This window comes from Onychomys torridus, chromosome 4 (assembly GCF_903995425.1).
Source record: "Onychomys torridus chromosome 4, mOncTor1.1, whole genome shotgun sequence".
Lineage (NCBI taxonomy): Eukaryota > Metazoa > Chordata > Mammalia > Rodentia > Cricetidae > Onychomys > Onychomys torridus.
In genome coordinates, this window is record NC_050446.1 from 20,897,229 (window position 1) to 20,908,242 (window position 11,014).

An 11,014-nucleotide genomic window follows, 5' to 3' on the forward strand; every position below is an offset into this window, starting at 1 on the left:
ACACTTCTTGCATAGACATGTGGCATGCTAATGCTAGAAGATTCCAGAGTGGCTGTACATGGGGATTCTTACTTTTCACTGTGTTATCTTTGCTTTTATCCTGTATATTTAAAAGTACTTATATCCAAACGTTATTTTTTACATTAAAATTTATTTCATTATTAATTCTTTGTGAAAATTGGCATTAGCTGATCTCAATGTGAACATTTGGGGGAGATTCAAAATGTGACATTTGCTCCTGTAAAATTGTGAATGCCCAAATGAATTAGGCAAACAAGACAATTCTGGACATACCTTTTTCTGTTTAGTAGCCATTGATCTAAGCATACTTCCAACATAGTCTAAAACCACTATTTGAGTTTCATATATTTTTGCTTCATGATCTAACAGAACATTTTTGATGTTTGATGATATTTGAATCATCAGATGCAAACAACAAGTGGACTGGGTCCAATAAACAGGAGTGAGTCTTCCATGGGGCATTGTGATGACATATTGACACCATTTCAAAGAGAACATGATTCATCAGGAAGCCAATTTGTTGGAGGTTAATAACATTTAGCATTTGACTGCAGAGGTCTGCCAGCACAGGGTTCAGAAAATGTATGGATAATTTAGATGCTGATGAAGGAGAAGCTAAGAATGCCAAAGACGGGTGTTGCTACTTCGGTGAGCAATTTATATTAAGAAGCAATTATAATGTGAGTATAGTTATTTGGAAAAGCATGAAACCCACACCCACTAAACTGTCTCAAAGTGAAAAAGTAGACACAGCATGCTATTAACATTTTCACATTTTGATATAAGGGTTTTATTTATTTCATGACATTCTGTCTAGAAAAGGTTCTGTCTCCAATTTTCTTCCTCACATAACAAACAGGTGCTCTTTAGAGGCAAGATGAGACCTGGAAATGGTGGAATTCAAGATTTGTGCCTTTAACAAGTTAATAATTAGCAAGAGACACCAACACCACTGTGGAATCTGTTCAAAGAATTCACCATTTTCAGTCATTTATAAATAATAACCAGGGACTGTACTACAATTAGAAAATTAAATCAAGTGAAATAATTAAGATTCAGAAATACTAGGGTTGCACGTGTGTTTTCCCACTGATAGGTCTTCAACATTCTAGTGATGCATAAAATCACATATGTGACTTATGAAATCATGTACATATGGCATGAAAGTAGGCGTGAGAACGAGGGTGCTAACAGGAATGAAAAGAGAAAGGAGAAAGGGAGTGTGAATGTGGCAAGAGTCACAATATTTGTAAATGGATATATAATGAATATACGCCAGTGAAAGTTAATATTAGAACACAGAGAAGCAATTGATTTCAGGATGAAAGCTAACATCAACTAAGTCAGATAATATATTCTGTAACCACTCAAAACACTCCACTGCAATTATGTGTTGATTGGACAAGCAATATTAATATTGTTTTATATCAAATCATATTAATGCCTACGAGTTAACTCAGAAGGAATTATAGAGCTTGGCAAAGCAACTGACTTCAATTATTATTCACCATTTTGACCAAGCTCTATTGAAATTTTGCTAAGCAAACTTTATTGAATATCTGTCTTAAAAATGCTTTAATCAATGAAAAAAAGCAAAGTTTATTTGACTTGCAGTCAGATTCTAATTCTACTTTCACTTCTCCTAGAGGCTAAAGAATTACCATTAACCACTAATTATGCTGTAGATAATGAGAAATTAAGGCAATCTTCAATTTCTCTCGTAAACACAAAACAAACTTAGCAAAATATATTTCACCATTAGCAGCAAAAGAAAGATAGCAAACAAGTGCTTTTTAGAGTTAAATATTAGTTTCAACTCAATTTTTAAATTTTAACTAAAAAATATATCTTAGGTCCATTAATAATTTTTCTCAAAGACTATACATTTATTAGTACGTTTTAGGTCTTTCTATTCTAATATCAATGTGATTAAATATTTTTGAAAGATTAAAAACTTTTAAATGCAAATCTGTAGTCATCAAAACAAGGTCTTTAGAGAAGCAGATGCTTCTCTAAAATTTGAAATAAATTATTTATCTTACGCCACATCACATTTTCTTCCTTCTCCAAATAACTTAATAATTCCCTTGTTTGCCTTATCTTTTCAAAAGCTACTTTAATGGGATACTGAAGGCGTGTGTATACATGTGGTGTCATTCAAGCTCAAGTTTTTCTATAAGGCAACAACTTAAATCATCACAAACAATGGTGCTTGTACAATTCACTGAGAAAAAATCATAATCTTAAAATAGTCTTTTCATCTTAGGCTTTATATACCTGTATTGAACTAACAGCAATGCAAATTAATTGCCTAATTTCAGCGATAGGTAGATGAATGGATAATTTAGGAACATTATTCTTTAACACAAAATTTTCTTGTCATTATTAATCCCACTATAGCATCTTTCCTCACAGAGATCCAATTCAGAAGGTCATATAGCAATGAGGTTCAAAACAGCCTTAAAAATGGAATTCATAGGCAGATGTGATACTGTAAACCAGTAATTCCCGGGCTGGAATAACAGAAGCAAGAGAAGTATGATAATTTCTTAAGTGCTATTAGTTTAAAAAAAAAAGGAAAAGAAAGAAAGAAAAGAAAAGAAAACACAAAACAAAAAAGAACTGAGCTGTTAAACAGTTTTTGCTTTCCTTGTCTTGATTTCATTTTAACTTTTTATTACATGGTGAAAAAGGACAGGGGTGGGAGGAGTGCTCATCTTCAATCTTCCTATTTATTCAATCTTTTCAAAGCCTTCTGTAGTCCATCTTGCCTTTCTTTCATATCCCATGCCCCTCCATTCACTGGGGTTCATTATTTCTCCAAGTACATGTTCTAGGTCCTTCACTCAGCTTACTGGCATTCACAGTTTTTTCTGTAACTACTGAGCATCACTTTCTCCTACAAGGTGATGTGCTTTGCTTGACTGCTATGAAAATTTGCTGCACTGTAATTATTTCCACAGCAGACAGAAACTAACTGAGAGGTGTGAAATACCCAGTTAGAATCACCCAACTAGTATAAAGTGGAACAATATCTTCAATGTTTATGAGTATTCATTTTCAGTGTTGTTTCATGAATCCCAAATGGTCTCATAATAAAAACCCCAAGCCATGAATTGGGGTAAATGCTAAAATGTCAGAGAAATAAAGAAGCCACAGTTACTTCTCACCTCACCAACTCCATGAATCCTCTAACTGAATGCCTCTGAGTCTTCAGCAGAAAGGGCCTTAGTTCCTGTCTCCTCATGCCTTATATGACTTTCTCCACCTAGACATTTCACTTCCCATCTCAACCTTCCTAGTGCTGGGATTAATGGTGTATGTGCTTCTCAAATACTAGGATTAAAGTTGTGGACCACCACTGTCTGTCTCTGTTTCTTTCCTAGACTGGGTCAGTCTCATGCAGCCCAGTGTGATCTTGAACTTACAGAGATACAGATGAATCTCTGCCTCCTGAGTGCTAAGATTAAATGTGTGTGTCACCACTGCCTGGCCTCTATGTTTAATCTAGTGGCTTGCTCTATCCTCTGATCTTCAAACAAATATTATTTATTAATGATTAAAACAAAATATCACCAAAATGTCTTTACCACATCCCAGGTAAAGAAAAGATTTGTGATGATGACTTAGCATCTTCTTCAAGAGCATTATTACCATCGCAGAAAACATGGAACTTTACAGTAAATAATCTGAACATCATTCACAGTAACCCCCAGTTGATGGTTAAAGAGAAGGAAACATTGTGTAGATTTCCAACTACCCAATCATTCATCATTGAATTTGAGGGAATACCTGGAAGACAAGGATGAGACTAGTTTTGAATGGCAGCTTTAGTCTCAACCATCTTTAGAGAACAAGATACAAGAAAGGTGGCTATGGTAGAAAGGCAAGTAATGAGCTATAATTGGATTTGAAGTCCAGGGAGCAAAATCTACAAATTTTATGTGTAGCATTTGGCAGGGGAATCATTGAAGCTTCAGATAAAAGACTCAGTGGTACAGGAGAACTGAAATCATGAGACTGCCTGAAAAGATATTGTAGAAAAATACACAGACATTGAGGAAGTATCAAGGAATTGATATACTTCTAAGAAAAGTGAAAAGGTCAGTTACCAAAATACAAACCCATTATAATCTCCTAACCTCAATGGATACAAATGTTCTAAAGATAATACATATTCATACAAAAAGATATCATCTCTTTTATCCTGCATCTGAAACATCTTGAGATTTGTATGTCTACATAATAAAGATTTCTGGGAGGTTTGTGAAGGAAAGAATAAATGAATGGAGAGGGGAAGGGAAGAAGGAAGGAGGAGGGAAGAAGAGAGAGGGAAATGTGTCACAGTCAATGTTCTATTTCTGTGAAGAGACGCCATGACCATAGCAACTCTTGAAAGAAAGCATTGAATTGGGGCTGGCTTACAATTTCAGAAGTCCAGTCAGTTATCATCATGGCAGGGAACATGAAGACAGATAGGGTGCTAGAAAAATAGCTAAAAGTTCTACAGTTATACCTATAGGCAGAAGGAATTGAGAACGACTCTGGACTTAGTTTATACTTTTGAAATATCAGAGCCTACCCACTGTGGAATAGTGCTACTTCCTGTCCAAACATGCAAATCTCTGAGCCTATGGGGGCCATTGTTATTCAAACCACCACAGAGGGCATATTCTTTATGTTGCTCTGTTCTCAACTGAATACCATAACATACTCATCATTTCTGTTCCTTCTTGACCCATAATAATCCATACGGGGATTTTTTTTCATTTGCTATGTTTAGGACCTTTACCAATTCAAAGTGTACCTGAAACAGCTAAGGTGTCTAGCCCATGCCAATGGTGAATTTCTGTGTTTCAAATTCTTTATCCCCATGTCCTAGAGACTTAAAGGTATGTAAGGAATTTCACTGTCCATTGGATCATATGTGCTTTCATGTCCCTTCATTGTCTTAGATTCTGAGCACTGCAAGATTAGCTGGCTCACCATTACTCTTCACATACGTGTTTATCTTTAGTGCTGCAATAGTAGGACTGCTTGTGTATATTCCTTCTAATATAGATGTGGCATAAAATAAACCCTCAAAATGACACAATGTCTAATGAACAATTTACTCGTTCATTGGGCTTTTAAAAGTAAGGATTTAAAATTAGACTTAAATTTAAGTTGTTTATGTAAAGCTCAGCCCACAAATTTTTTTGAATCTTGAACGTTTTTTACACATCCACTTAGACTTTTTTGGAGTTACATGGATTCCATTGAAATTGAGGGGTGCTGTCAGAATCCTTACCTCCAGTGCTCAGGCACGGTCTTATCTCTCTATACACAGAGACCCCAGGCACAAATCCCCAGAGTCAACAAGTGTCAAACACAGGAAAGTGTGGGAAGCAAGGGCACCTGAACTTCCTTCCTTCTGTTGCAACAGACCCTCCTTTATTTCTATATTCAGGTAAAAATTGAAGGTACTGGCACTACATTTTTCTCAATCTGAAAATTAGGCCCTTGCTCTCACTTGTGGGTTCTCTAACTTTCCCAAAAGCATACATAGCAGGATTGGGGGTTGACCATATCTCTGCTTACAGTGGACCGCATTTTTAATTGCTCTGCTGCCTGCATCCCAGAAAGCCTAGAGATATGGGAAAGCCAAGGCCACTGCAAATCTGTTTTACATTTCTCCTGTCAGTTTTGGAGTCTATGCACTCAAGTGCCTATAAACTGTTTCTCTCTAGCGGCTTCCTTCCCACAGCAAAAACAAGACTGTTCCCAGTGTCTCCCTTGGAATTGGTGGTGCCCTTGGGCCTCTGGGTTTTTCAGGTAAGACTCTCCCCTGGACTCTTCTATGGAGATGGACCATTTCCTGAGCATCCAGGAAATGACCCTTGTAGGCCCAGTGTTTTCCCACTTCTCTGGATTCCCTGCTACTCTTTTTTTTTCTGCTTTTGAATGATAGACAGGATTGTTGTGCTTCTACACCTGTTCATTACACATGGAATCACAGTGATTCTATACCTGCAGCATTTGGAATTGATGTATATCTTGAAGCTTTGTGGAACTAAGCTTTGTGGGCACACACACACACACACACACACACACACACACACACACATATATATATATATATATATATATATATATATGTCATTGTTTAAATAAAAAGACTTATGTACCTGTCTTAGTCACTGTTCTATTGCTGTGAAGAAACATCATGACCAAGGAAACTCTTACAAAAGAAAGCATTTAATTGGGGGCTGACTTATAGATTCAGGGGTTTAGTCCATTGTCATCATAGTAGGGAGCACGGAGGCAGGCAGGCAGGTGCTACAGAAGTACCTAAGAGCTACATCTGGATCTATAGGCAGAGTGAAATATTGAGCTTGACATGGACTTTTTGAACCATAAAGTTTTCCAACAAGACAACAGTTTTTAAATCTTCTAATCCTTTCATACAGTGACACTCACTAGTGACTAAGCATTCACATACATGAGCCTTTGGGAGCCATTCTTACCCAAACTGCGACATTCCTCTCCATAACTACCTGTATACTTATAGCCATATCATAATCAAAAGTGCATTCAGTTCAACTTCAAAAGTCCCCACAGTCTGTCACAGTATCAAAATTGTCTTTAAGTTCAAAGTCTCTATTAAGACTCACAGAAATCCCTTAATTGTAACCTCCTGTAGAATCAAAATAAAAAAGAAGATCACATACTTTCAACACACAATGGTGCAGAATATACATTACTATTCCAAAAAAAAAAAAAAAAAAAAAAAAAAAAAAGGAAGGGAGCATAGTGAGGAAGTACTGGTACACAGCAAGCCTGAAACCCAACAGGGCAAACTCCAAATTCTGCATGTTCATATCTGATACCAAAGTGTGTGGAGGCTCCTGAAAGTATCATGGCCATCTTCAAAGTGATTCATGAAGAAGCAAGAATAAAAACTCCGTTCAGCTTGACTTAGGTTGTATCAAACTTCGGAGGATAATGTCAGGCAGTTTATTGCCAGCACATCCAAACACAGTACAATGAAAAGATGTTTCCTGGTGTAATACAGTCCTGGTATACAAAGAGGCATAATTACATTGAAGCTCAACTCAAAGTACATTCCATTCCCTCCAAGAAGATGAGTTCTGGAGGCGCTACATGTATTAACTTAAGAGCTTAGGGAAGGATCAGGTGTGGTCTTAGTCATACGGATAGCATATAAGTCATTTGGGCTAACAGCCACCTCTGGTCCTAGTTTTGGGAGTCCATGGGAGCCTTGGCTATACAGATACTGTAAGCGTCATTTAGACTATAAGCCACCTCAGTGTGAGAGCTTGATATGGCCCGACCCTTCCAATAACACAGATCAGCAGACTATTAATCACCTCCAATTGCCAGCCTTTGGGGAGGAAAATAGGTTTGACGTCCTTTCATTTGAAAGGACAATTCTGCATGTTTAAAATTCCTAGTTTCCCTGGTGATCTGTGGGCACAAGGACATATGTGCTCCCAAAAATGTGCTCTCCAGATTTCCAACTCCTTTAAACTTTGTTGACTGCAGCACTATTCTCTCTCCTGGACTGGTTCCAAACCCTGATAGCAGCTCTTTTTGGCAGGTATCCTATGACTCTGATTGGTATCTCCATTGTCTTGGTGTCTGCAACACAATGCAAGTTTCATCTTCACAGCTTCACACAATAGCCTCTCTGGGTCTCCATGCAAGGACACCCCTGGCACTTGCTTGACCTCAAATGCTGTTCTTACCCACAAAGGGGGGTTGCATAAGCCTTTCTTGTATTCTTGACTTTAAAACCAGAACTACTTTGGCTGATACTGCCAAGTTCTACTGCCTCCTGTCAGACTTGGCCCCCTAGTTCAATTGCATTTGCATCAGCTTTCTACTGTTGATGATTTCCTTCATTGCTTAAGCATTCCTTTAATGCCTTTTCAGAAGTTGGAAGCTTAGCTGGGTGGAGGTTTACCCTGGAGTTATCACTCCATTTACTCCATTTAGTGTAGTTAGATTTTTCCTGCCTGGCCCACAGTCAGGACAAATCTCTCTCACCTGCCAGGCCCACAGACGCTCAGACCCAATCAAGTAAACACACAGAAATTACATTGTTTAGAAACTGTATGGCCTATGGCCGTGGCAGGCTTCTTGTTATCTACTTCTTCTATCTTAAATTAGCCCATTTCTATTAATCTATACTTTGCCATGTGAGTCACAGCTTACCATTAACTTACATAATTCTTGCCATGACAGCAGCTGGTAGTGTCTCCACCCCAGCCTTCTACCTCCCACAATTCTCTTCTCTCTTGTCCCGCCTATACTTCCTGCCTGGCCACTGACCAATCAGAATTTTATTTACACAGAGCAATATCCACAGCACTTCCCCTTTTCTTTTTTTTAAAGGAAGGTTTTAACTTTTACATAGTAAAATTACATATAACAAAACAATTATCAAGCAAGAATTACAGTTACAATATTGAAGAAGATATCCTATCTATCTTATATTTGTGAGTCTAAGGTTTTATATCTAATTTATCTTTTATCATAACTGAGAAAACTATAACTATCTAGTCTTCAACCACATCAAAGACCTCAGGAGGATATAATATTACCTGAGAACTGGGAGAAGGATGCAAGCAAATTACGGGAGTCCTGCAGGGTAGACAGAGACAACTGGCAACCTGGACAGTCACCTCATGTTCCTTTGTAAAGTTGGGGCATTTGTCTTCAGCCCACAGGTCTAGAGTCTCTTGGTCGTTTTTTTCAGTGTCCTGTAGAATGTCTGGCAGTTTCTTCTGTGAAGCAGGAACCTGAAGGACCATTTTGTCAAGCAAAGTTCAGTGGTTACCTTTCTATGGGTACTGCATGTCCAGTTGATCAAACAGTCCAGGCAAGAACAGTTTCTTGCCCAAAGGGCTATTTTTGCCAAGGTGAAGATAAATTCCACATGAAGTGTCTTCAATGCCCATCCTCCTCTCTGAAGTAAATCAGTGCTGCCAGGAGCAGACATGTCTCACTGTCCAGAAAGTCTAAATTTTAAAAATATTTTAAATGCCATATTCTGAAGGTCTTTGAAGTATTTGAAGATTACCTATCTATCTAAAATATCTCTATGTATACCTAGAAGACTTAACTAAACATGGCTATGAGTATGATTATCATAGATGAGTAATTATTAATCTATTTTTAATTATCCATTACAATTTTAAATGAGCTATACAAACATAATACCTTAAACACAAGTAGAAATATACACACAGTATAACAAAATTAACTTTAAGTTTGTATCAATAGACTAAAATCTATACTAATGTAAACATTTCACACAAGTTGTTGCTCTTTAGAAGTAAATTCCTTAATCTACCCTTTCATCCTATTATATCTATATCATATCCCCTTTTCTTCTTTAGAAAGAGATTGCATTTATAATCAACCTGTTTTAAATTAAAATATTGGTTTTTTATGTCCCACACCAGAGGGCTCTTCTGATTTGGGACACAAAAAATCTCTTAACCTTTTTTTTTTTTTTTTTTTTTTTTTTTTTTTTTTTTTTTTTTTTTAGCAGTATGTCTGGGTTTAGAAAAGGAGTGAGCCAATTCCATTGCCAAAGCCAGCTTCATAATTTTGGGAAATTGGGCGTAGTTTCTCTTACTACTTCCTGCTGGAGGTGGGTGTTGTATCTTATGGGGACACAAAGAAAATTTTAGGATTATGGAGTAGTCCATGAGGGTAAACCTCTGAGCCAGTTGCCTTGAAACCATTCTGGATGTTGGGTCATCTGGGCCATTGTGTCATTGGAGACCTTTCAGGTGGTCTTGGCTGATCAAACCTGATGTATCAATCTGGAACAAATCCACAGCCTCTGGCTTGCTGTGGAAACAAAAGCAGAGACTCTTTTCCAAAGCAACATATCCTTATATCCAAATTTTGAAGTCAAGGTGTCTTTAAAATATACATATTTGTTTAACTCAACAGCTTTTACAATCAAATCTTTTTCTGTAGTGAAAAATCCCAAAGACAACACAAGCCAGAATCTCTGTGTAGTATCCATCTTTGTAAGACTGAAATGCCTCTTTGGCTGCTGGCTCTGCCCACCTCAGCTTCCCAACATGGCTTGTGGTACAGTTTACCACCAGCTCTGGGTCTGGAGCCATGTGTACCATCAACTATCAGAAGCAGTTCTATCAAAGAAGTGCATAGCCCAGAAAACTTTTTTTTTTTTTTTTAAACTAGCAAAGGCTAAATCTACCATGCAGCAGAGTAAAGTGCCACTTGTAGACTCCTCATTCCCTCCACACTGCAGGTCAGAAGCACACGCCAGGAACCCTCCATAGTAGCTCAAACCGGCAAGCTGCCGCTAATTTGAGAGAGACAACTAAGAAGCTGTTTTTAGCTCAGTTTTAGAATCTTTTTTCTCAGGTTTTAGGTGGAAACTCTTGCCAACACGTTGGGCGCCATTTGTAGTTACATTTTTCCTGCCTGGCCCAGTCAGGACAAATCTCTCTTACCCGCCAGGCCCATAGACGCTCAGACCCGATCAAGTAAACACACAGAAACTTAAATTGTTTAGAAACTGTAGGGCCGTGGCAGGCTTCTTGTTATCGACTTCTTCTGTCTTAAATTAACCCATTTCTATTTATCTATACTTTGCCACATGACTCGTAGCTTACCATTCTCTTACATGCTTCTTGCCATGGCGGCAGCTGGTGGTGTCTCTACCCCAGCCTTTCACCTCCCAGAATTCTCTTCTCTCTTGTCCCACCTATACTTCCTGCCTGGCCACTGACCAATCAGAATTTTATTTACACAGAGCAATATCCACAGCAATTTAACACCAAGTTTTTCTTTTAACATTTTATCCCCTTGAGCACTGGAACTTCTGTCTTTCACCCTGGTGCTCCTTTTCTCTTCAAGCTGCATATTTGCATCTTCACTTATTCTACTTGTACCTTTTCATTGTAGACCTGCATATGGGTGACCACTAATAACCACATGACAC